The 25681-nt window shown below is 51.4% G+C and overlaps 1 protein-coding gene and 1 long non-coding RNA gene across 11 annotated transcripts in view; one reads left to right on the top strand and one right to left on the bottom strand.

Moving 5' to 3' along the window:
- Positions 1-25681, top strand: part of Pitpnm2 (phosphatidylinositol transfer protein membrane associated 2) — a 115946-nt gene that overhangs the window by 52692 nt on the left and 37573 nt on the right. The window contains exon 3 of one of the 10 annotated variants that reach the window (XM_070024817.1): positions 22963-23096. The exons of 7 other annotated variants lie outside the window; for them this stretch is intronic. The gene's annotated coding sequence lies outside the window, so the exon portion shown is untranslated. Of the gene's footprint in view, positions 1-15091; positions 15453-16372; positions 16450-22962; positions 23097-25681 lie in introns of those variants that run through there. 2 more of the 10 variants (XM_070024818.1, XM_070024819.1) reach the window with 2 other exon arrangements.
- LOC138828733 (uncharacterized) lies at positions 4168-7155 on the bottom strand. Its single transcript, XR_011372338.1, has 3 exons — positions 6654-7155; positions 5633-5851; positions 4168-5110 (listed from the first exon to the last, which is right to left on the bottom strand). It is a non-coding gene; the product is annotated as an uncharacterized lncRNA (long non-coding RNA).

Genomic DNA, 25681 nt, shown 5'->3' with positions numbered 1-25681 from the left:
GTCACATCTCTTGGTTGTACTTTTCCCATTTGTGAAGTGGATCTTGGGCTCTGACTGCTGGAGTTATTGCTGGCCCGGTGAGCTGCCTTCCCGAAGCCAGCCTAGCGGTGGGAGGGGCGGGGCTGCGCTCCCTGGGCTGATTGTTTTATTTATTAAAGATTAATTGAGGGGTTTTCATGTATCCGGACTTGAGAGGAGTTGACAGGTCATGTGGTCTCTGGAAGCACATGCTGGTAATCCATTTAAAAAACATTTTCTTCTTCTTTTTAATTTAATGGAGGAAATCATTAGCTGGGAAATTGGTAGCACTGATTTATTCCTGTTTTGGAGAGAGAGTGGAAGAGAAAAGCTACTCTAATTGCTGCTTGTTCTGGAAGTAAGTCAGCCAGACATTCTCCTGGGGTGGGGCCCAGGGTGTGGGCACTATGGGGGTGGCAGGTGGCGTCTCTTCCCTCAGTCCCAGCCAAGCTGCCTGCGACTGCCCGGCCTTACCGTGAGCCTGGGTGCGGAGAGCCACACTCAAACCCTCATTCCCAGGGAAACAGCAGCAGGACCCCCATCTGGGAAAAGAGACTACGTGCCTCTGGGGCTTCATCCGGTTCCTGGGAGAGGCAATTGGGTTCACCCTAAAAATAACTAGAGATGCAAACAGCTTCAGCGTGCAGACAATTTAAAGGTACAGCTGATTTCCCACTGTCCCAATTTGTTTGTTCTTCCTGGGACAGAGGGGCTCTGGGGCAGCCTGGGCCCTTGTGAGCTCACCATCTTCCAGCACCCAAGCACTCAGATGCCAGCTCCCCAGAGGCACCCCAAGCCTGGCACTGATCACCTGTGACTCTCAGCAGGCCCTGCGGAAGGCATGGGCTGGCCTAGGGCGGCTAACCCTTCAGTTTGCTGCATGCTAAGGTGGGATCCACCTGGCTTCCATTTACCAAGTTGGTCCAGCTCAGACATCTAGGAGAGAGGGGCTAGCTATAACTAGCCAGACAGGATGTGGAGAAGGTGAAAGGCCAAGAGCTGCCCTGGTTGTGAGCCTAGTTCCTGAGCATGGCTGTGGGGCAGCCCCAGGTTTCTGACTGCCCCGCGGATGGCTGCCTGACTGGGGCTGGCCTTTGGCTTCACGGAGGGATCCGTGTGCTCTGGCTATCTCCTCACTACTACACACGACAGTGGTGTTTGCTACTCTGCCAGACTCCCAGACACCGTGTAATATTATTGCTGGGAACTCTGATCTGCCTAGAAAACGTATCCCAAGATCTATCACATCTGATAGGAACACCCCAGAGCAGCTAAGCAGCCTCCATTGAGCCAGGGGTCTGCTGTGCTGACTCTGGTCTCCTGTGAGGGGTGATGGGTCTGGGCTTCAGGGCAAGGGGTTGAGCAGAGGTGGGGTCAGTAGTTAGTCTATAAAGAGGGTCGTGGGAAGTGGACACAATTCTGGGCAAGGTGCAGACCTATGAGATACTAACCTCTGCAGTTTACTCATCCATCCCTCCATCTGCCCATTCATTCATTCATTCTTCATTCATCCATCCACCCATTCATTCATCTATATGTCCATTCATCCATCTCCCTATGCATTCATCTACCTATTCATTCATCCAGTCTACATTCAGAAGAGGAGTTCTATGTCAGCTGGATGCCAGGTACTCCTTCAGGCTCTGGAGCTACACAGTGAATATACCACTCCAAATCCTGCCCTATACAGAGCTTCTAGTTCTTTGTACTAAGAGGATGCTACAACATAGATGAGCCTGTAAGAAGGACAGGTACTGTAGGATTCTGCATGCCACAGTTATACTATGAAGAGCCCACTGGAATCAAATCTGTAGAGATAGAGAATTGGCTCCACGCCTGTAATCCTAGCTACTCAGGAGGCTGAGATCTGAGGATCATGGTTCAAAGCCAGCCTGGGCAGGAAAGTCTGTGAAACTCTGATCTCCAATTAAAAACAAACAAACAAAAAAAACCCACCAGAAAACCAGAAGTGGCGCTGTGGCTCAAGTGGTAGAGTGCTAGCTAGCCTTGAGCTGAAGAGCTGGAGACAGTGCCCAGGCCCAGAGTTCAAGCCTCAGAACCAACAAAAAAAAGAAAATGGCAATGGATGCCAAGGGCTGAGGCTAGAGCAGAAGTGAATTTTTATTATTATTTTTCTTATTAGCATAAATTGTACAAAGGAGTTTCATTGTGATATTTACATATACATGTATAATTAGTTTGATCAAATTAACCTACTCTACTTTTTCTTAACTCTCCACCTTCTCCCTTCTTTAAGAGTTTTTAGTGTGTTTTACTATGCTATTTTCATGTATCTAGGTAATTTCCTTCTATAATCTTCATCATTATTATATTTACTATTTATTATGTATTTATTATTTTTGCTGTTCTGTAATATTCAAACCTGTCATCTTTTTTCTTCCTTCCCCCTAATTGCTGGTTTCCACCCCCTGCAAATAGCACCCTTTATATAATCATGTCATATTACTATTTTTTTAAGGTCTAGATTGTACAAATTGGTAAAAAGATGTGATATTTGTCTTTCTGAGCTTGGCTTATCTTACTTAACATACTGATCTCCAGTTCCATCCACTTTCCTTATTTCATTCTTTTTTTTTTTTTTTCTTCCCAGTCCTGGGTCTTGAACTCAGGGTTGGGCACTGTCCCTGAGTTTCTTTTGCTCACAGCTAGCACTCTACCACTTGAGCCACAGCACCACTTCTGGCTTTTTTTCTGCTTATGTGGTGCTGAGGAATCGAACCCAGGGCCTCATGCATGCAAGGCAAGCGCTCTACCACTGAGCCACTTCCCAGCCCCCTGACTTACATTCTTTTGGATAGATGCCCAAGAGTGATAGAGCAGGATCATGTGATAGCTCTATTTTTAATTTCTTTTTTTTTTTTTGTTGGTCATGGGGCTTGAACTCTGGGCCTGGGCGCTGTCCCTCAGCTCTTCAGCTCAAGGCGAACACTCTACCACTTGAGCTACAGTGCCACTTCCGGTTTTCTAGTGGTTTATTGGAGATAGGAGTCTCACGGTCTTTCCTGCCCGTGCTGGCTTTGAACTGCGATTCTCAGATCTCAGCCTCCTGAGTAGCTAGGATTACAGGCATGAGCCACCGGCACCCGGCGTTATTTTAATTCTTGAGAGTCAACTTTTTTTTTTTTTTTTTCCAGCCCTGGGGCTTGAACTCAGGACCTGGACACTGTCCTTTAACTTCTTTTGCTCAAGGCTTGCACTCTACTACTTGAGCCATAGTGCTACTTCCGTCTTTTTCTGTGTATGTGGTCCTGAGGAATTGAACCCAGGGCTTTATGCATGATGCTAGGCAACACTTTACCACTCACGGAGCCACATTCCCAGCCCCAGGAGCCAACTTTTAATGGGTGCTATTTTGGTTTGCTTTATAGAGATGGTGCTGAGGGCTGCACAACTGTGTGAATGTACTTAATACACACTTAATACACAATGGCTAGGATGGCCAATGTTGTGTGTGCTTTACTATCACCTAAAAAACAAGAGACGAGCACTGGTGACTCACTCCTGTAATCCTAGCTACTCAGGAGGCTGAGATCTGAAGATAACAGTTCAGAGCCAGCCTGGGCAGCAAAGTCCATGAGACTTATCTCTAATAAACCACCAGAAAACCAGAAGTGGCGCTGTGGCTCAAGTGATAAAGTGCTAGCTTTGGGCTGAAGAGCTGAGGGTCAGCGCCCAGGCCCAGAGTTCAAGCCCCATGACTAACAAACAAACAAAAGAAGGCAGCAAAGTACATAGTAGGGATTCGTGCTCTGAACCAGCGAAGGAATACTCCCAGCCTAGAGCCAAAGACCCTTGTTCATCCCCACAGGCCTTTCTGCCACCCCAGGGGCGGTGGGGAGGTCCAGTCCTGCAGCCCCTGCCCAGACATTCCAGGGTGACCTCAGGAGTTGCTGGGGGAGACCAGAGCAGGAGAGTTCTAGAACAGGGCAGAGAGGAAGGACTGTGGCTCAGAAACCCTTGTTATTATGGAGTCTGAGGAACCCACTCCCCAGCTGACATCTGTTTGGTTCCCTGGGAGCCCAACCACCCCTCCTCTGGCCTGTTAGAGGTCCGGGGGCCAGGCTGCAGAGGGAAGCCTGCCCTGCCACCCAGACACCTGGGGTAAGTGGGGAGAGGAAGGGGAGGGAAAAAGACCTGGAAGCTGGGCCGTGGCCTGAGCCATGCCTCCTTCCACGTTTGCTATCTCCTCAGCCTGTAGAGCTGCTCTGTCCAGGACAGTCACCGCTGGCCCCATGTGACTCTACTTTTCATTGTAAATTAAAGTGAAATAAAGTGAAAGTCTCCACTTTCCCCTCACATTAGTCATGTTTTGAGCACTCAGGAGGCACCTGGGGCAGTGATGGTAGCAGCAGCCAGGAGGATGGTGCCCGTGCGCGTGTGGTCAGCACTGGTCTCTGTCCAGCTGTCCCACAAAGCAGAGACCGTTGCCTGCACCAGCAGATAGAGAAGCCAAAGCTAGACAGGAAAGTGACTCACTAGTCATGCAGCCAGGGTGCCAGACAGCACTGGGACCTGGGTTTGTCTGCTGTCATGAGGGTGTGTGGTTGGTATACATGTGTCTGACACCATCAACACCTCCGCCGCCCCCTCCCCCCATAGCCTTCTTGGGTCAGAAGAGGCTGAGGCCACATGATCACTCTGCCTTGGACCTCCAGGCCAGAATGAGTCTTACTTGTTGGCCATCCAGTGGATAACTTTGCTTAACTGCAAGACAATATGGATTAACACTCAATTTAGGGCCTATGGTTTGGAGACCCAATGTCCTGAGCGGGTTTCAGTCGGGGGAGGGAGGGGTCATGCCAGGATACTTCCTGGTATCTGAAAAACTCACTTTAAAAGTGAGAAGACTTACTAGCCAAAAGGAGGAAACAGCACACTGAGGAATGCATGAATGTGGTTGGTCCATTCAGTGGAATTTACTCAGCCATAAAGGAATGAAGCGCCGACACGGGCTGTGGAATGTGTGCCTGAACAGGTGACATGATGTGATGTGACGTGACATGAAAGAAGCCAGGTCCGAGGCTCCTTGTGCTGCTTGATTCCACTTGAACGGTCGAATGGAGCGTCTGCTCTGTGGACAGAGTGGGTTAGTGGTTGTCGGGGGTAGAGGGAACAGAAGAGGGCTGCCCTTTGAGGTGATAAAAATATTAAACGTACACTTCAAAATGGTTAAAATCATGAATTCTATGTTATATGTATTTTACCACAGTAAAAAAGTGAGAGGAAACAGTAGAATGGAGATGGTGAATATAGGGATGTTCCTTATAACATTTTCCCGACTTTGCCATATGCTTGACATCTCTACAGTAAAACATCTAGGGAAGAAAAAAAAAGTGTTTCCTTGCCTGCGACCTTCAAAGAGAGGGTCGAGCATGTGCCCTGAGATGATCTGGTATCAGAGCAACAAGGCCTTTTGCTCGCGATCCTGAGGCTCATGTCAGGTTTTTTCCCAAGGGTGTAGGTTGCTGTCCAGGTACTTCTACCCCGAAGTTGAGTGTCCACGTCCTGAGTCCCCGCTCCCAGCATGACAGTGCCCTAGGGCATAGGGCAGGCAGTCTGGCATAGGAATAAGGAAGTGAGAGACTTGCCCTACCTGTCATCTCCAAGAGGAGCAGTGCTGTCTCCAGCCCCATGCTGTAGCTCGGTGCATGAGGCCAGGGGCCCAGGCCAGTCCCTCAGCTATGGCTTGTGCACAGTGGGTGGGAGATATCGCTGGCCTGGCCCCGGGTGTCCAGGACAAGCTTGCTCCTCTGCCAGCTGCTGCCCAGCAGCCATTCTTCTCCTGCCTGGGCTCTGGGCCATGGAAGCCCTCCTGTAGGTGGGAAGTGTGACTCAGGATTTTAGAAACGGGGAGGCAGGTATAGACTAGCAGCCTCCCCAGACACCAGGATCTGGGTGTTCTCCAGGCCAGGGAAGGGGCCTGTGGTCTTCTTAGACACCGGGACTTGACCTTGGGTTCTTGCCCGGCCACGTGGGGAAGGAGGTATGAGATGGAGTTGTCTCCCAGCCGAGGGGCAGCGCAGCTCCCCAAGCAGGGAGGAAGCCCCTTGGTTCTTCCTTTCCTTCAGTGGCAGTGGACAAAAGCCACTGTTGTTGCCCACCATCTGGCCCAGGCCCTTCCAACCTTGATGCCCGAGGCCCAGAGGCCTGCTCGGGGGAGGCTGCAGCAGCAGAACTGTGGGATTGGCTCTGTGCTGACGCCTTCCCTCTGGCATATGGCTCCTCCACCCGCCTCAAGCTCTGCCAGCGGCTCCCCTTTTTCTCCATGGCAACTTAGCTCAGTGGTCCCAGTGGAGGAGAAAGAATCAATTCTCCCTCCTTCCCGCCCTCCCGCTTCTCTCCCCACCCCTTCCTCTCTGGCCTGCCTTCCTCCCTGCCTCTGCTGTCCTTGCCCGCTGTGGCTCCTCTGTCCATCTAGCCCAGGGCCACGGGCTGCCGCCCTCCTGGCTGCAGGCATGGGCTGGCCCCACACTGCGGGCCGCTGGGGGGCTCCCTGAGGCTGGCACGTGGGGAGCTTGACAGACGTCCGCAGGGATGGGGCGGCTGGAGGAGTCCCAGCCCGGCTCCCGCGGCCAGTGGCTCCAGGCTCTGACACTGTCCCCCTCCCCCCTTACCTCACACTGGCTTCCTGAAAGGTAATTTTCGGCTCCTTCTGAACCATGGCTCCACCTTAGGATGGGTTTATTTGTGAAAGGCTCCGTCTGGTCACGCAGGCTGCTTGTATTTCTGTCCGAGTAGCAGAGCTGGGGAGAGGGAGGGAGGGAGGGAAGGAAGAGGGAAAGGCCAGGCCTGGCCCGGCCTGGCCTGCCTGGGTTTAGTGGGCAGGGCAGAGTCTGGGTGCCGGGGCTTCTTGAAAGTCCGTGAGTAGCTTGGCTCCTGCCTCCCGTGGCTGGGGACCTCGGCTGAGTCGCATTTCCATTTCCACCTCCACTGTGATTGCTCTAGAGCGCGGTCTTCCTCCCCGGAGCGTGGTCGGACTAAGGAGAGGAGGCAGTTTAGAGGCATGCGTGTGCCCCAGAGCAGGCAGGGCTCTGGCTACAGGCTGCTGGCTCTGACTAATCCTTTCTCCTCTGAAAATGGGCGTTCGGTACACAATGTTATGTCCCTCCAGGAAGATCTAGAAGCTGTAGGGCGGGAGGCTTGCGTGCCGGAGAGCTGCCACAGCCCTGCACTACTGGCGCCTCCCTCAGGGAGAATGATCCCGCCAGCATGTCCCGCGTCAGTTTCTAGCAGTCCCGTGTGTTTGGGACAGCCCTCAGCACACTCTGATTTGGACGGAAGATTCTAAGACTGCTGCTGAGTGGCAAGCATTGTCCACGGCTTCCCACCTGACTGTGGCATTCAGAGTGGCTCCCTGAGGAGTTGGTGGCCCCCTCACCCCTGCTTCCCCTGCAGATGGTGGTGGAAAAATGAAGCTGTGGCTGTCAACAAGAGCATCTTCTGTGTTGATGGAAAGTGAGGGCCAAAGAGACCGGATTTAGCACTCAGTTCTTAGAAGCTCTGGGTTTGAATGATTTTGGAGCGTAAGCCCTGTCTGATCTTTAAATAGAAAGCGCACACCAAGGTGCCCTGTCTGACTCACAGGGGCGCTTCAAAGTTTGGTGTGGGTATCAGGGAATCCGTATTCAACTCTGAAAGAGATACACAGCTCGGAGTGCTGCCTGCAGAGCGATCTCGGCATCTGGGTATGTTACCTGTGTCCCCAGGAGCCAGGGGCTTGAGGGTGGGGTAGTAAACACAGGACTTAGTTTCTGTGTTGAGAAAGTCAGGCTCGTGACTGCCTGAGTAGGTTCTGGTTTTTTTTGTTTGTTTGCTTGCTTCAGCCTTCTCTGACAGATTGCTTTAATAACGGAATCAGAGGTGGCCACGACGCGGCTGCCCTTGTGGTTCTGTGGTCAAGTGCTCATCCCCCCACAGCCCTATATTCCTGGTGCTTCTCTCTAGGCAGGAGATAGGGAAGAGAGGGATTCTGTGTCTGAGACAGTCGGAGCTGTGCCTCGCTTTTCCTCTGCTTGAGGCTGGAGACTTACCAAGCCCCTCCTGGCATCTGGTGGTGTGTGCAGGCTTCTTAATGGCATTGCCCACGTCTGGGTTTTGGTTGGCTGGCGGTGAATTATGACGGGTTTACGAGTCGTGTGATGGGTGGAGAGACTGGTTTTGTTTGCCTTCGATGGAAAATGTGATGTGACATGATACAGGCCAGCCTTGAAGTGCAGCGCCCTTTTCTCATCTCTGCTCTCAGCCTCTGTGGGAGGCCAGTCCTGCTCCACTGCTGCTGTCAACCATGCAGCAGGAAGTCCTCTGCCTGGCGTCTTTCATTCATGCACAAGGCCATCCATGGGCAAGTTCACTCTGCAAACCTGGAAGGGGCAGTCAAAACCAGGCTCATGAGGAACGATGCAGTTTCCCTCACCCTGGCTGCATTTAGCCCAGAGGGACCTGTCCCTGCCCTCCCAGTCTTTCTTAGTAGATGCCTCTAAGTACAATTGTGAGTGTGTAGCAGCGACTTACTTGAAAGCACCAGGCAGGGCTGCAGAGGTGTGAGAGCAGCTTGGAGAGGTGGGAGCCCTGGCTGGTGAGGCCTGCTGCCGGTGAAAACGTGAAAAGCTCATTCCAGGAAAAGTGGAATGATCGCCGTGCTCGCTGACTTTCAGGCGGTGAGTGGGTCTGTCTTCTTTAATTTGACAGGAGCGCTGGGATTCAGGGAAAGGCCAGGCAGGAGCCTGTCGTTCAGATAGACCTTGGAGCTGAGGAGCTCTAAGGGCAAGGCTTTTGGTGTCCTCCAGTCTACTACTACCCAGGGCAGGGCGTGGGGCTCTGACCAGCCCCGGTTCTGGGGCTCGGGACAGCCTCTGCCTGGGAAGAGGAGTCACTCTCCATGCAGCACACCTTGTATCCAGCTTTTTCAAAGTACCTTGGTAGCGGGGCACTGGTAGCTCATGCCTGTAATCCTAGCTACTTAGGAGGCTGAGATCTGAGGATCATGATTCAGAGCCAGCCCATACTCCTTATCTTCAATTAACCATCAAAAAATCCAGAAGTAGAGCTCTGGCTCAAGTGATAGAATGCTAGCATTGAGCAGGGAAGCTCAGGGACAATGCCCAGGCCCTGAGTTCAAGCTCCAGGACTGGCACATCAAAAAAAAAGAAAAAGTGACTTGGTAGTGTTACACATGACTTCAGTTGTACACAAAGAATAAGGTCATGAATGGCTCTGTGATTTCCCTCATCATACATACATGTGCATGTACCCCATGTGCAAATGCACATGTACGTGTACACACGTGTACACTCACATAGCCCATGTCATCTGGACACAATGCATGTGCACACCACACATAGGTACATCTTTTCCTTCTGCTATATACCAGTTGGCATTCTGTTTTGTACTACTAATGTAATCTTGGGTAATTGTTCTCAGCACACAGTGGCCCTTTAGGCATTTCGTTTCAGTTCAGGTGTCTCACCTGAGTGAGGCAGATTGCCCTGTCAGCTTCTGAAAAGAGCTACCTGTCTCTTCTACTCTCCCTCTTTCCTTCTCTTGTGCTGTGCTTTGCTGTGCTGTGCTATCTGGTATGTTACAAAGATGTGCCTGTTTTCCAGAGGAAGCCCTTGCTGAGGGTCTCCTGCCCCAAGGGAGGGGTGTTGTCAGAGAGATGGCTAAGGATGTGCTGAATTGCAAACCTGCGTAGATGCCTGGGAGGAAGTGCTGTGTACCAGGCAGATGTGCATGTAGGGCTATGTACATGTGTAAGCGTATATGTAAAGTATGGTACATAAAGTGTGTGTGCCCAGGAGTATAAGTGTGTGCCATGTGATATGTGTGCATGTGTATATGAGAATGTGGGGTGTGTGGTTAGGTGCATATATGTACACGGTATGTTGTGAGGTGGGGGTGAATATATATGAGTGTGAACTCATGTGTGCATGTGAGCCATGGGTGTGATTTGAGATGTACAGATGTGTATAGTGCATTATGTGGGTGCATTGTGTGCTTTGGGAGCTATGTGCATGTGTGGATGATGTGTTATATGCGTGGCGTGTGTGTTCATATAGAGGATTGCAAGCATGCATGTGGAGTATGTGTGTGTGTTGTGGTGTGGGGGTGCATGTGCACAAGGTGTTTGTGGCATGTGCATATGTGGTGTAGAATTGTACGAGGGTATTTGTAGTATGCACATGCATGTGCTTGTGTATGTGTGCGTGTGGGGTTTGTATGTGTTGATGTATGTGGTGTGTCTGTGTCTGTATGTCTAATGTGTGTGAACTTCCTCCATGCCGCTTGTAGCTGGCTATCCTGGCTGCCTGTCCATTTCCCTGTTTTTTGGCTCAGTCCCAGAGCAGGGCCCGGCAAACACTTTTGTCATGGCTGACCTCACTACTCAAGCCCCCTCTCTGTTGCGTTTCACTGATTTGCAGTGACCTCATTTCACATATAAGCAAGCTAGTCTCAGGGCTGGAGCAGCCCACACTATGAAAGTAGAATCAGAACTCAGCTCTCTGACTACTCGTTTATTGATCAGCTGTTCTGATCAGTATCAATATTCTGTACTGTCACGCAGCTTTTCTGCATTACACTTCTAGGTGAGTAGAAGACCTGGCCTTGGCCTGGGGAGATAGCCAGCCTGGGAGGAGGCCCAGCAGGTGGCACTCACTCTAGCTGTGCTTGTCTTCGTTCATCCCATTCATCTGAGAAAAAGAAAAGTAGAGCAGGCTCAGGATTGGTGAGAGGTGAGCTCCTGAAGTGGATGCAGCCTGACTTGCTTTCTTTTGAAAGTAGTTTTGATCTGGATTGCTAGTGGCTTACACCTGTAATTCTACCTACTTGGGAGGAGACCCAGAGGACCTCAATTCAAAACCAGCCTGGGTAGAAAAGTCCCTATGACTCTATCTTCAAAATAACGGGCAAGAAAGAGGGGGGTGGGGGCCGCGGGCCGCTGGGTGCCAGCGGCTCACTCCTATAATCCTAGCTACTCAGGAGGCTGAGATCTGAGGATCATGGTTCAAAGCCAGCCCGGGCTGGAAAATTCATGAGACTCTTATTTCTGGAAGTGTGGCTCAAGTGATAGAGTATACTAGCCTTGAGCTGAAGAGCTGAGGGACAGCACCCAGGCGCAGAGTTCAAGCTCTATGACCAACCAAAAAAAGAAAAGAAAGAAAGAAAGAAAAGAAGAGGTGGGGGGACTAGAGACATGGCTCAAGTGATAGAGCTCTGCCAAACAAGCATATCAAGCAAGTAGGAGTCTCTAAGTTCAAATGCTAGCATCTTGTTCCATCATTAGGAAGACAGTCTAGGCTGTGGGCCTGTTCATTTTGTGTGGTTGTCTTGGGCATCATTGGCTTTGTAGAGTGGGAAGAGCACTCCAGGTCAAGAGACCTATGCCCCAGGTGTGAAGCGTTTAGAAATGGACCAAGTGTGTCGACAGAGGAGGTGGAACTATTGTAGACAGAGCATTCTGGTAATTTCCTCTCTAATGTTCCAGGATAGATGATATGCCCACAGAAACGTATACAGAGAGAGAGACAGGTAAACAATTAGCAATTAGTAGAGTATAGGAAAGTCCTTATGTTAATTTTGCAAGTTTTCTGCAAGTTAGAGATGATGTGAAAATAAAACATTGTTTTTTAAAAGCCTTAGGCATTTAAGAGCTTTTCCTCAAATGTAGACAGACTACTATGTGACAAAAGAGGGTTCATCATTTAATGACCCCACCAGAATCCAAATGAATAAAGCCAAAGCTCCATCCTCATAGAGCTTGAGGTGCAGACGGGGTGGGGCTGTTTCTGTGGGGGTGGGCACTGTATTAGCCAGATTCTCAAGGGAGGGCTTTCTCTAAGCACGGGAACCTCCAAGGGCTGTGCTTGGGATTCAGAGTTGGCAGTATTCCATGGAGTCCCCACCTGGTGGGGTGCCGGGTAGGAGCAAGTTGGGTCTTATTCTGGCTCCTAGAACTGGGCTCTGGTTTCTTTGGAGTCCAGGCTTCCTTATTGGGAGAAGTTCTCGGCGGCCACTTAGTTCTCGTGAGCCCCTTTCATGTCAACTCCAACCTCAGAACCTTGATACCTGATGAAAGCGAATTCCAGATCCACGATCTAAGAATGTGGGGTCCTGCTGGGCGCTGGTGGCTCACGCTTGTAATCCTAGCTACTCAGGAGGCTGAGATTTGAGGATCGCGGTTCAAAGCCAGCCCGGGCAAGAAAGACCGTGAGACTCCTATCTCCAATAAACCACCAGAAAACCAGAAGTGGTGCTGTAGCTCAAGTGGTAGAGCGCTGGCCTTGAGCTGAAGAGCTGAGGGACAGCGCCCAGGCCCAGAGTTCAAGCCCCACGACCGACAAAAAAAAAAAAAAAGAATGTGGGGTCCTTCCATTGCTCCACGGGGGGCTGAATGTGCTCCACGGGGGGCTGAACGTGCTGTTCCCTGCAATGGCTGGGGGGTGTTTTGGGAGAGGGAAGCAATGGCTGGGTGGTGTCTTGGGAGAGGGAAGGAATGGGACACTTCCTGGCCTTGACTCACTCTTCGCCTTTATAGCAGCCACCTGCTTTGTGCCTCCCTTTCCCCACCTCATTGCCACAGCAAGAGGAACTTTCTTCACCAAATCCCCAGTACCTCTCCCAAATCAGAGCTGAAGGGAAGGGAGAAAGCAAGTCAAAAGACCTTGTCCCAGCCAAATGCCAGTGGCTCATTCCTGTAAGCCTAGCTACTCAGGAGACTGAGATCTGAGGATCGTGGTTCAAAGCCAGCCTGGGTAGGAAAGTTTGTGAGACTTTTATCTCCAATAAAGCAGAAAGAAAAAAAAAAAAAAAAGAAGCTGAAAATGGAGCTGTGGCTCACCTGGTAGAGTACTAGCCTTGAGCAAAAAAGCTCAGGCCTGCGCCCAGTTCCTGAGTTCAAGTCTCAGGATTCACACTTAAAAAAAAAAAAAAAGAGCTCATTCCATCCCGACTCTTCCATCAAAGTTGGCAGCAAGGTCCTGGAGATTCCTGCGGCCTCTCTGAGCTGTTCGCACCACAGGGTTAGTGACGGACGCCCTCAAGAGCCTGGGAAGGACAAAAGGGTTGACATACGCAGCGTGCTTTGTTCCATGCTGGCGCCCTTACTCTGCCTGGCACCCCGTGCCCTTGTAAAGCACTTCACAGCTTTGCAGGCGTGGGCACAGCATGAGCGCAGCCTGTGGCTGTGAGCCGGCTTTGTTAAGGCTGTGCAGACAGGGAGTGGGGAGCAGTTAATTTTAACACACTCTTGCCACCTGATTTCATTTGCCTGCTGGGTCCCTGCTAATCGCATGGCTGAACTTCTTTCCAAGACTGGGTTCCTGGGCTGGAGTGGATAGGGAACAGGGTGCTGGAGGCAGGGAGATCTTGAATGGTAGGAACTACAAAATATATCAGCCGCATAGACCCAGGTTTGAGTCTGACTGTATGACCTCTGGAACCTACTGGATCCTGTTGCACGGTGCAGAGGCGTCTGTCCCCACAATCCCTTGCTCCTCACTGTGCTCAGAGAAAGAGCAAAGGACAGGTGGTGGCTCACAGGCTTGCCTCCCATGGCTGCACGGTACTGAGGTCCATCATAGGACTAGGCTGGGGCAGGCCAGGCCGCTGAACTGTCTGCACCCATTACCCCTTGGCTGCAGTGCCTTCTAGACCAGGCTTGGCTGCTAGAGGAAGAAAGTGCCCATCAACGGTCAGGTCTTTTTCTGGCTGCCCCCCATTGCAGGTGCCAGGAGGGAGTCCTGTGCCCCACTGCTGGTGTTTGCATGGCCACAGTGCCTTGGGCCCAGAAAGCAGCCTCAGCTTGGGGAGGGGGGCTGACACAGCTGTCCCTTCTCTGTCACCACAGTCCTCTGCCCTTCCCCTCCCCATCCCAGTATAGTCTGCCCTCTGGTCAACTGAACCCAGGTAGGGTCTCAGGTCAAACATGATAGCAAGGGAAAACTGACAGACGGCCAGGGGACTTGCCCAAGCCAGCTGCCGTACAGGTGGCAACATCCTTGCTGTGTAGTTGGGCAGATGCCCTAAGGAACTCACTGCCACGGGGTCCTCCCCAGCTAGCCTGGGCTGAAGAACTGGTCCAGCCCCTGAGCTAACACTGAAGGTTCAGGCTTAACAACTCCCATCCCCATCCCCCAGCTCCTCCTTGACAGAGGCCTGAGCTGAGCCTTCCTGCCCAGCCTGAGGAAGCCGTTCAGTTAACTCTTACAGGTTCAGCAGTCCTGAGAATCCTTGCAAGAGCCAGCTGCAGGAACTAACGTGCCTGCTCCCAGCCTTGGCACCAGACTGTCCTCTAGCTAACCTGCCTTGTGCTCCAAGAGGCATTTCTCCAGGGGGACAGCCAGCCGTCACTGTTGCCCTGCCAGAGGCCCTGATGACAAGGCCTGGGTGCAGACCTGGGTCCCGTGGATGTGGTCTAGCACTAGCCCCTCCTCTGTAGCTGGAAGCGAAAGCCCATGAGATGCTAGCTTCCAGGGCCTCACGCCCGCTGCTTGATGTGAGCTCTCTGAAGCCCGCTGGCATTCAGGGGCTACTCCGAGATTCCCATGGTGGAAGCCGTGCTGGGGCAGGACCACCTTTCACCCTGGGCTCCATGTGGGGAGGAAGTGGGTGGAGCTCCGAGTCTGCTCCCATATTGGAGGCAGGCAGGGAACGTGAGCCGAGGGCTGGCCTGCTGAACGTGTTTTCCCCAGGTTAGTACTGAAGGCCTCCTGCATAGGACTGGTGAGCCCTAGGATTTCTGACAGGGCGGGGCTCACCTGACCTGGAGGTCTTAAAAAGGGCTGTCCAGGTGGGGCAGAGAGGAGCTCAGAGAGGCTGGTGGCAGGGAGTCAGTATGCTACAGGCCGAGTGGCCAATTCTCTTTGAGTGTCTTAAGAGCCAGATGCAGGCAGGCTTCTCACACTGGCTCTCAAGTGCTCTGAGCTAATGGGCTCGCAGCCCTGGTAACTGCCTAGCAACAGGCTAGCTCAGTCCTGCGTGAGTGCTGGGGTCGCCCTCCCCGCCAGGCCACCAGCTCATCTCTGACAGGGTGCCCAGGACGGTGGACCATGGATGACATGCGTGTGGTCAGCCTGGAGTATAAACTGTGTCCTGGGGCTGTCATGACAAAGTCCCACAAGCCTGTGGCTTAAACAGCCAAAGTCTATTCTCTCACCGTTCTGAGAGCCAGAAGGGTGACATCCGCAGGGCCGTTCTCTCTCTGATGGCCTTGGAGAGGATCCTCCCTGCTCTCCAGCTCCTGGTGGCAGCAGGACATCCTTGGCTGAGGCTGCATTCACCTCTGCCTCCATCCTCACTGGGCCTCATCCTCTGCTTCTGCCGCCTCCTCTTCAAAGGACATTAGTGATTGGTTTTGATCCGCCTCTAAATCCACTGTGATTTCATCTCAAGATCCTTAACAAAGACCCCATTTCCACGTAAGTTCACCTTCTGAGGGTAGCTATGATTTGGGGCAGAGGGCACCTGCTGTGCTGGACAGGGACCAGTGGCCTGGCAGGTGGTCTTGGAAAAAGATCTGGAGCTCTTTTGCTGCCTCAGACCTATCACCATCTAGGACAAATTGCCAGGGAGGTGGCTAGGTGGGCAGCCTTCCTGAAGAGGGCGCCCTCACCACCAGCAACAAGGTGTCCTAGGGAAGAAAGGCACAGAAGGTAGCTCTGAAGAGATAGCTAAATCCTGAGTTGAGTCTCAGGGGCAAACTGCAGGGCATGAGGTCTTTAAACAGTGCCTAGTAGGTGGTGAGAGCCCTGTCCGGGGCGGGGTGGATCTGTCAGCAGACTGCGCAGTGGAGGGATTTGTGTCTGTTCCTCTCAGACCCCAAGATGATTGGTGGCATAGCCAGCCTTAGACCCCAAGCCCCTCCCCGTGCCTGGCCTAAGTTTTTGGCCTGGCCTGCTTGTTAGTTTGTGCCCATAATAGTCCTGTCTCCAGGGCGGTGGCAGGCAGGTCCTTCTTGTGGGCCCTCCCTACGTTGTCCTGAAGTGTTCTGGTTACAGCTGTGTCTTCTCTGTGCCTCATCAGACCCTCCTCTCTGTCTCAGAACAAGAGCTGCCTCTTCCAGGGTTGGCTAGGCACATCCTCAGCCTCAGCTCTGTCTCCTGGGCTCTGGCTTCATTGGTCAGGTCACCTGAGAGTCGCTATTGAACAGCCTTGAAGCCTGCACCTGTGTGTGTCAGAGCCGTCTGGGACCAGGCATACTGTATGCTTCTCAGCATGAGTGTCTGGTTAGTCTCCGCTCCATATTCTGGGCTGGACTGGGTGGGATCAGACCCAGCTCTGTTGAGTCTGCTGTAGACCTTCGAAGAGCTCATGTCCCCATCCGTTAAGGACAGACATCCTGATGTTTTGTGAAGCCCTTCCTGTGTGGAACTACAGGAAGTCTCCGACATCCTTGTTGACCCGGGTGGACAGCAGGTACTTGTTACCCCACAGTCACGTTCCCAGTGCCCCTGTAGCCTCCCAGCAGGGTCAATTGGCCCAGCTCACAGAGTGGGGGCTATTCCTACAGATGAGTCAACTGAGGCCCAAGCAGTTCGTGACTTGTTCAAAGCAAAGCTTGACTTTGAACGTAGTCTTTCCTTCTCTATCTTGTTGTCTCCAACTTAGTTTTGTTCGCTTTTTTTTTTTTTGTAAGGGTGGGGGCGATTGTGCTCACCTCCCCCGATTTTCCCCCGTTCCTGCTGTTCTGTTTGGGGCTGTTCAGCACCTCCTCACCTCCCACCCTGTTGACACAGGGCTGTTGCTGGGTTGCTTTTGTTTTTTGACCCAGTCAGCCTGGCAGGGAAGTGGCAGGCTGTGCGCAGAGCTTCCCAGAATAGCCCCCGGCTTCCCGCCAAAGATAGAGGAGCCAGACTGTGTGTGATGGGCTTAGACCAGATAGAAGATGACTCAGTTCCCTGCACCCTGGCCACCCCCTCTTCTTGCTGTCCCCTAGTTCTCCCTGCCCCACGCCTCCCCCAGACCAGCCACTGGATGCCTCTCCACGCACCTTGCCCAGGGTGGCCAAAGGGTACAGTGGCTGCTGGCTTCAGCTTGCTGGTTGGGACCCAGGATCATCCTGTATTCTTAGCCTCTCCTACTGAGCTGCTCAGTGACCTTGACCAGGCTCCCATCACTCTTCCTTCCTTTCTTCTTTCTTTTCTTTTCTTTCTTTTCTTTTCTTTTCTTTCCTTTCTTCCTTCTTTCTTTTCCTTCCTTCCTTCTTTCCTTCCTTCCTTCCTTCCTTTCTTTCTTCCTTTCTTTCTTTCTTTCTTCCTTCCTTCCTTCCTTCCTTCCTTCCTTTCTCTCTCTCTCTTTCTTCCTTCCTTTCTTTCTTTCTCTCTCTCTTTCTTTCTTTCTTCCTTCCTTCCTTCCTTCCTTCCTTTCTCTCTCTTTCTTCCTTCCTTTCTTTCTTTCTCTCTCTTTCTTTCTTTCTTTCTTCCTTTCATTCTTTTTTTTTCTTTCTTTCTTTCTTTCTTTCTTTTGGCAGTCTTGGGCTTGAACTCTGGGCCTGGGCACTGTCCTTGCACTCTTCAACTCAAGGCGAGTGCTGTACCACTAGAGCAATAGTGTCACTTCCCGTTTTCTGCTGGTTCATCGGAGATAAGAGTCTCACAGACTTCCTTGCCCGGGCTGGCTTTGAACCGCCATCCTCAGATCTCAGCCTCCTGAGTAGCTAGGATTACAGGCGTGAGCCACTGGCACCGGGCTTCCATCACTGTTTTCTACTGTGCAGTGGGAAGAGGGCCCCGCCCCATCTGCTTGCGGTGGCGGGCATGGTGGCTGTGAGGGCCAGTGAGGCGGTGGGGGGAGAAGATTGGTGATGAGGCAGAGATAAGATAGTAACGTACCTGAGCACTGCCTTCTAATTTGTCCTTAGCTTACATTAGTTATACGGGAGAGGAGTCACTGTAACATTTCCACACATTTAGAATATATTCGCATCAATCTCCACCCCTTTTCCCCCTTCCTCAATTTCAAGAGGTTTCATTGTTCTATTTTCATATGAGCATACAGTGCACTTCAGCAGTATTCATCCTCTTTGTTAGCACAGCCTCTTCCTGCTAGTACCCACCGCCCCCAACAGAGCTGCTTTTTTTTCTCCACCCCATCCTGTTAACAGCTTTCATTAAGGTTCTTTGTGTTGTTTTCATATATAGTTGCAATGTAATTCAAAACTATTCACCCTTTATCTTTTTCCTTTCCCCTTCCCTTTTTCCTCCTTAAGTAGTACCTTAGATTCTGTTCTGTGTTTACCCATTCTCCATATGTGTGGATATGGATATGGATATAGATATGTAAGTGGATATGGATATGTATATACATATATACAATATAAGCGCACACAAATACACAAATGTTTGTGAATGTACATGCCCATGAATATATATATCTTTTAGATCTAGCTTCCACGTATGAATGACAATGAATTTTGTTTTTTGAACTTGACCTTCTTGCTCAGTATGGTGTTCTTTAATTGCATCTATTTTCCTGCCACTGACCTTTATTTTGTTTTTCTTTATGATTGTGTGATATTTCATAGCACACACACACACACGTACTCACACAAACTCACCACGCCACACCAAATCACATCATCTTTGTCTGTTTATCTGTTGTTGGGCTGGTTCCATTGTTGGACTATTATGAACAGTGCTGTAGTCACCATAGGTATACAGGTTTATTAAGTTGTTCTCCTTCCGATATATGCCCAGTAGTGGTCAGGAGTTCACAAGGAGGTCTATTTTATTTTATTTTGTCAGTTGTGGGTCTTGAACTGTGGGCCTGGGTGCTGTCCTTGAGCTCTTCAGCTCAAGGTGAGCACCATACCACTTGAGCCTTAGCACCACTTCCGGGTTTTGATGGTTAATTGGAGATAAGAGTCTCACAAATGTTCTGCCCGGGCTGGTTTTGAACAGCGATCCTCAGATCTCAGCCTCCTGAGTAGCAAGGATGACAGGTGTGAGCCACCGGCGCCTGGCTCTCTTTTTAGGTTAGTTTTTTTTTTTTTTTTTTTTTTTTTCCTGGATTCCCGTCGTGGACGTACTAGTTTACATTCCCACCGGTTTCTTCTGATCTTGGCCATCTGAGTGTGAGAGTCCAGGCCCAGGGAACTGTGTAGACAGGGCTGTCCCCGTTACTGTCGCCATCATGGCACCGTTGTCATTTCCTGGGTGTTGTGTGCTCCATGCTTTACTTTCACTGTCTCTTATTTCCCCCAATCCTGCCCTACGCGATATCCATGATATCAGATCTACTTTTATAAACATAGAACTGAGCCTCATACAATCGACATAACTTTCTTAAGACTAAATGTGGGGTAGGGCTGTGACCAGAGCCCCCATGCTGGCTCATCACCTGTGTTCTGTCACTGACTGCATGCCCTTCCCCGGGAGAAGGCTGCCATGCTCCAGGTTCTTTGCTGCAGATCTTGAGCCTGGCCTCTCAGAGGAGCCTCGGGAGCTTCTACTGGCATTCAGACAGGGGAAAACTGTGGTGTAGGACAGAAGCGCATGAAGAGCCCGACTTTGGCAGAGAGCCCCCAGCACATGGGAAAGTCTTTCTGGAATGAAGGGGCCACCCATTTGGGCCTCTGATTCTTGAAAAATAATATACAATGACATAGCTTTCCAGAATGATCAGTAGGTACTTCTCAGATACCAACTATACAAACCCCTGTTAAAGCCTGTCGTGTGCAGGCTTCGCTGGTGAAGAAGTACAGCTCCATGAGGTCAGTCCCCGCTGGGAAGCAGCCCCCACCGGTGTGGCTCCCTCACCCCTGCTGTGTGTGTGCACATGGATGAGCTCTCTCCCAGCACTGGTCCCAACGCTAGCTCTTGCCAGTGTGGAAAGGCAGAAATCAGCCGGAGCAGGGGTCTGGGTGCAGGCAACTGGGTGCTGCCCAGGTTGCATCCCTGGCCTGGGTACCCTGTCCCTGTTTACTTCTATACCTGCTGTCATGAATATATTTATCGGCATTGCCATTTGCGCATTTGGTTTTGTATGTGGCCAATGTCCTTGGACTATATCCCTCAAGGTCAGAGGGCCTGGCAAGTCTTAAGAGTGAGACACACATAACCTGGATCTGAACCGCGTGGGTTGTGGGATGAACCAGAACCGACATGTGGTGAGAACATTGACATGCACACCCACAATTCCTTACTCTCAATTCCAAAATCCAGCACGCTCTGAAAACCAAGCTCTCTGTCAGAGCTCATTTGGCAGCAAAGTCCTGCTTCAACTGAGGTGAGGTTATTTATAGTCCAAGTGAAGCTATTTATAGCCTTTATGTATTCTATACTCATGTCTTCACTGCAGAACTTTCGATGTATTTGATTCTTGGATGCTGCTGAAATGTGCAATATTACCTGTCTGCCACGCTGAAATTTCTGCACACATCTGGCTCCCTGGGCTAAGCACTCTGCTTTTTTGCTAACTGAACACATGATTGCCAGGCCTGGTATAGGATGTTCCCACTTATGTCGAACCTCTTACTGGCCAAATTACTGCTCCCTTTACAGATGAGTAAACCAGTTCTGAGTCTTCAGAGGAGAGAAGGGCCAGCTGGGGCTCACACACTTCTGTCTTGCCTGCTCTGAGGAAATGGGGGCAGGGCGACCTGTCTCCCTGCATTTGCAGCCAGAGCACATTGAGATTGAGAGGGGGCAAGTGCCTGGGGGAAGGCTGTGAGCAGAGAGAGAGTGAAAAACACGGGCCAGGCCAGCTTCCCCTGGGGCAGGGGAGCCAACTGGGACTGCTTCAAGGATTCCCTGGGGAACCACTATACCCCCTGGTTCTTGCTTGTGGGTCACATTTTTAGAAAGGAGACCCCTCACACTTCCCACCCGACTGTTCCTAGCAGTGTAGCTCATGTAGCAGCTTTAGCACTAGGGTCTTCTCCCCACACCCTTCGAAGTCACAGGCACACAGAAAGAGGATCTAAGTGTCCAGACCCTGTCTAATGGCTATTCTCTGGGATTCTGCTGGCAGCTATCTCCCCAACTGCCTGCAAGTACTCTCTTGGTTTTGGGAAGTGTGGCAGGCCCAGATGTGCCCGGCTTCCCCACTGCCAGGGTCCAGGACACTGTCTGTGTCCTTTGAGACTCATCCTCCTGTGACCACCCTAGGCCTCCTCATGCCAGTCTTGCTGCTTCCCTGGGCTCCCTGTCTCAGCTGCTCCTACCAGAGAAGAAAAAGGTGCGGTCCTGGCACACAGATAGCCTTGGGGTAGCTATAGTTGCCCATTCCCATCCCTTGGGTGGCTGGAAGTCTCTTCAGAGCACCCTCTGTCCTGCAGAGCAGTCCTAGGGACAGTCGCCTGGGCTATGGCCAGCCTGGCTGCAGGCCGGGCAGGGAATCGGCCTCACCTGGTCACACGCCTGATCCCCTGCCCCAGGCCCAGCAGCAGGGGCTGCCACTGAAGGGTTTGGGTTTCTCAGAGCTGCTAAGAGCTTAAATCAGTTAACAATGGCCCCTCTGGAGAGTGCTGGGCTCTAGTCCCAGATTTCCCTGGCTTCCTGGAGGGGAGGGTGGGCTGGAGGGAGGGAGCCAGCGAGGGAGGGGTGGGTGGGTGGGTGGATGCAGAAGATAGCGGATATACTTTCCTCTCCCAGACTATCCCTGGAAAAGCCACGGGCTTCTTTCTGAGCATGGATCTGGAGCGAGTGGGCCTCTCTGCTCTGTGATGCCCTCCACTGTGTCTCACTCTCTCCTCAGCCAGGGTGCTGGCCTCTGTCCCCAGCTGTGCCTCCCTGCTGGCCACAAGCTTGGCTCAAACACACACACACACACACACACACACACACACACACACACACACACACACACATACACGCACACACACACACAGGCGCGCGCGCACACACACACACACACACACACACACACACACATGAGCCCACAGGCACAGCCCTAGCTTCGGGATTAGCACAGAGCACCAGAGGAGGCTGGGTACGTTCTGGGCACTCAGCATTCCGTGTGAGCCGAGACCTGCGGGACCCTGGGGAGTTGGTGCAGGTGGACCTTCTCCACAGAGGACCAGCAGATGTGAACCTAGGCACGTGCCACAGGCAGTAGTCAGCTCTGGTGGCACGCTGGACCCATGCAGCATGCTGGGTGCTGGGGACGAGGTACAGGACACGAGTGTGCCTGTGAGGGCTTCCGAGCACAGTTCTGGGTTTCAGAGCCGCCAACAGTGTAAAGCCAAGAGGGAAGTGGCAAGGCCCTTGACAACAGGGAGAGAGCGAAGGGAAAACTGGAGGGGTCCTGCTGGTGTGCTACCCAGGCCTAGGATTCAGCCACGGTGACCTGAAATCTCCCTGAGTGGCACTAGGGGACTTGGGGCACATTCTGACCTCATCCCAGATAGCCACACAACTGGCTGAATTGTCTCATCTCACCTGGTCTCAGTTTACCCTTCTGCTCAAGAGAGTGATGCCCAGAAGGAAGGAATAGGAATTCTGGTTTCCAGGTGTTCAGAAGAGGAAAAGGGCAAGGAATGGAGGCTTTCTATGGAAAGCTCTGGGAGCAGGACATGCGCAGTGGTATCTAGGAGCAGTGACACCGCTGCCGTGGGAGGTCACCTCTCCACTCTGCACCAGAGGGTCCTCAGCCTACCTGAAGCTTTGCCTGCTTCTCCATGGTTAATAGTTCAGGACCGGCAGATGCTGCTTTCTCTCACCTCTCTTCCACAGCCGCCCAGGCAGTTCTCAGCTCAGACGGGTATAGAGCTTCAGAATGGGGCATTATTAACCCAGATGAGTTCTCATCAGCAAGTTACCCTTAATTCAGGAGATCTAGACCCCACAGTTACCGTGGCCATTGGTCTGGTGGAAGCATGGGAAGGCTACCAGTGCCCAGCATCCCTCAGTGCATGCTATCAACCCGGAGGGATGTGGTTGGAAGGAGAGTGCCAGGCAGTTCATCTGTTTTCCATCTGTGGTCTGTCAGGGGAAGTATATCCAATCTCAACCTCCTGGAGTTGGCGGGGATTCCTGGTGGAAAAGCTGTCCCATGCCCACGAGGGAAGCCTGCAAGTACACCGGCCTGGTGCGCACACCTGCCTGCTCAGTTAAGGGCTTTGTGTGAGTATCCAGCCCAGAGCTGTGAAGCAGCTCTAAGTAGAAAAGATGACACGCCCATGAGATACCAGCTTTGCTCCCTGCCAGTACTGCCTGGAAGTTGGCTAAATTTGGTGTTAGGTCCTCCCCTGACCAGTAAACTGAGGCCAGGTCACACAAAGGAGTGGCCTGCTTTCCCTTTCCCCACATCCACAGCTGTGACCCAGTGCCACCGGTATAACCTCCGGACAGGGACCTCAGAGAATTGGGGCAGCTCAGGGGCAGGCATTGAGCTAGACCCAGAGTGAGGTTAGCGCCACAGAAATACACCAGGGAGATGAACCGGCCAGGTGCCGGGTGTGAACATAGCAAAAAGGTGCCACTCTCGCTAGCTGCCTTCTCTGTTTTCCTTCCTGCTTTCACTCACAGCTTGCGTGTGTGTGTGTGTGTCTGTGTCTGTGTCTGTGTCTGTGTCTGTGTGTGTGTCTGTGTGTCTGTGTGTCTTTAACCTAACAGATTAGCATAGCAGGGGAGCTGCAGTTCTCTTGTGTGATTCTGCTAGGGAGAACAAGGCGGGTAGCTGAAGCCAGCCTGGCAGGATGGAGACTCTAGGGATCTGCTGAAAGGATCTGGTTTGGGAGTTGAACAGAGGATCCCATGGCCCGAGCTGCCCTCAGAGAGGTCCAGGAGCAGGCATTTCTCAGCCAAGTCTTCTAATGTGGGATTAGTTTACAAATCAGCATGCAGAGTGGAACCATGTGTACACAGGAGCTATTCCTACAGAGCTGCAACAAGATGTCACCCAGCCACTTTTGTTTCAGTCCCAAGTATTGTATTTGCTTAGCACCCAGCCTGTGTGGTGCCATGTGCACAGTCAGTTTGCTGAGCCTGGTGGCGTTTGCTGCCTCCTGATGGAAGATTCATCTGAGGGTGGTCCCAGAGCACCTCCCCAGAGCCACGCATGTGTCCAGAACACTGGAGCTCCGTTGGCCTTGCACCTGCCTTCCACTCCAACCAAGATCATACCACATCTCACAGGACCTCAAAGACATATTACACAGAGAAAAGCCACAGAGTGGACCGGGAGTTTTGAGTCATTTTTTGCCCTGTGGTAGAGCAAAATGTATGTCAGGAGGAAAAAGTTGGCTCAGTGAATGGGTGACATGCCAAAGATCAAAAGACATGTCCCACACCGAGGGAGGGTTTGTGTGGTTGTAACAGAACTCTCACTGAGCTCTCTCATTGTGCAAAAAGTACCTGAGAGTGTCACCCCAGGAATGCTCCAGCCTCTGCAAGGCCAGAGCCCAGGCTCCCCCACGCTGGTTCCACGGAAGAGGACATCCTGGCCCTCCCTGCCAGTGAGGAGCTCACCCAGGTTTAAAAAGAACAAAGTCCCAGCGAAGTTTAAGCAGGGGTGAGAGCACCGAGGAGCTGAGGACTCGCCACAGTCCCCTCTTCTGCTCCCGAGTCCTCGGTGCAGTGGAACAAACTATTAACGCCCGTATCTGTGGGAGCAGCAATGCCTGCAGCGGAACGGAAACCACAAGGCACCCCAGACAGCCAAGTGAAGTGTTTCAAAGAATGGCAGTAAGTAGTAGCATGTGTATACAGCTGTGAGACCGGCACACCCAGGCCAGCACAAAGGGCACTTTGTCACCCTGGATTCAGCCATAAAAAATTCAGCAAATAAAACTCAAAGTTGTTGAACTTACTTTTTGATCCAAGAAGCTAGAAAAATGAATGCATTCATTAATGGTAAAGAGAGCCAGGTGCTGGTGGCTCACGCCTGTAATCCTAGTTACTCAGGAGGCTGAGTTCTAAGGGTCACAGTTCAAAGCCAGCCCAGCAGGAAAGTCTGTGAGATTCTTACCTCCAATAAACCACTAGAAAACCAGAAGTGGTGCTATGGCTCAAGCGGTAGAGCGCTTACCTTGAGCTGAAGAGTTGAGGGACAGCACCCAAGCCCAGAGTTTAAGACCCATGATTGACAAAAAAAAAAAAAAAAAGGAAAGAGAAATAATTAACAATGAAGTCACAAGACTCACTACTTCTAAAAACTGGTGATTTGAAAAAAACTAGCAAAGTCTTAGTCTTTGGAAGTCTGATTTAAAAAAAAAAGAACAACAAAACAACAACAAAAAAGGAGAAGCCAGGCACAGGTGGCTCACGCCTATAATCCTAGTTACTCAGGAGGCTGAGGTCTGAGGACTGCAATTCAGCAAAGTCCATGAGACTTATCTCCAACTAGCCACCAAAAAGCCAGAATTGGAGCAGTGGCTCAAGTGGTAGAGCCCCAGCCTTGAGCGAAAAAGCTAAGGGACAGCTCCCAGGCCTGAGTTCAAATCCAGCACAAAATATAATTTTTTTAAAGTTTTTAAAAGTTACAGCTCCTCTTCTAAGGAACCCTGCTACCGAAGTCAGAGAAGGATAGCAAGTAATTCAACAAAACTCCAGATCAGTCTCACGTCTTAAAAAACAAAACCACCCAAATAAAATGCTAAATTTAGCCGAATATTTATATGTGTATATATATAATGTGTATCTATATATATATATATGTGTGTGTATATATACATATGTATATATCTGTGACTATAATATAGTTATAA

This window comes from Dipodomys merriami, unplaced genomic scaffold (assembly GCF_024711535.1).
Source record: "Dipodomys merriami isolate MVZ:Mamm:240054 unplaced genomic scaffold, mDipMer1.0.p SCAF_163, whole genome shotgun sequence".
In the NCBI taxonomy this organism is placed as follows: Eukaryota; Metazoa; Chordata; class Mammalia; order Rodentia; family Heteromyidae; genus Dipodomys; species Dipodomys merriami.
This window is presented reverse-complemented; position numbering and strand designations above follow the sequence as displayed.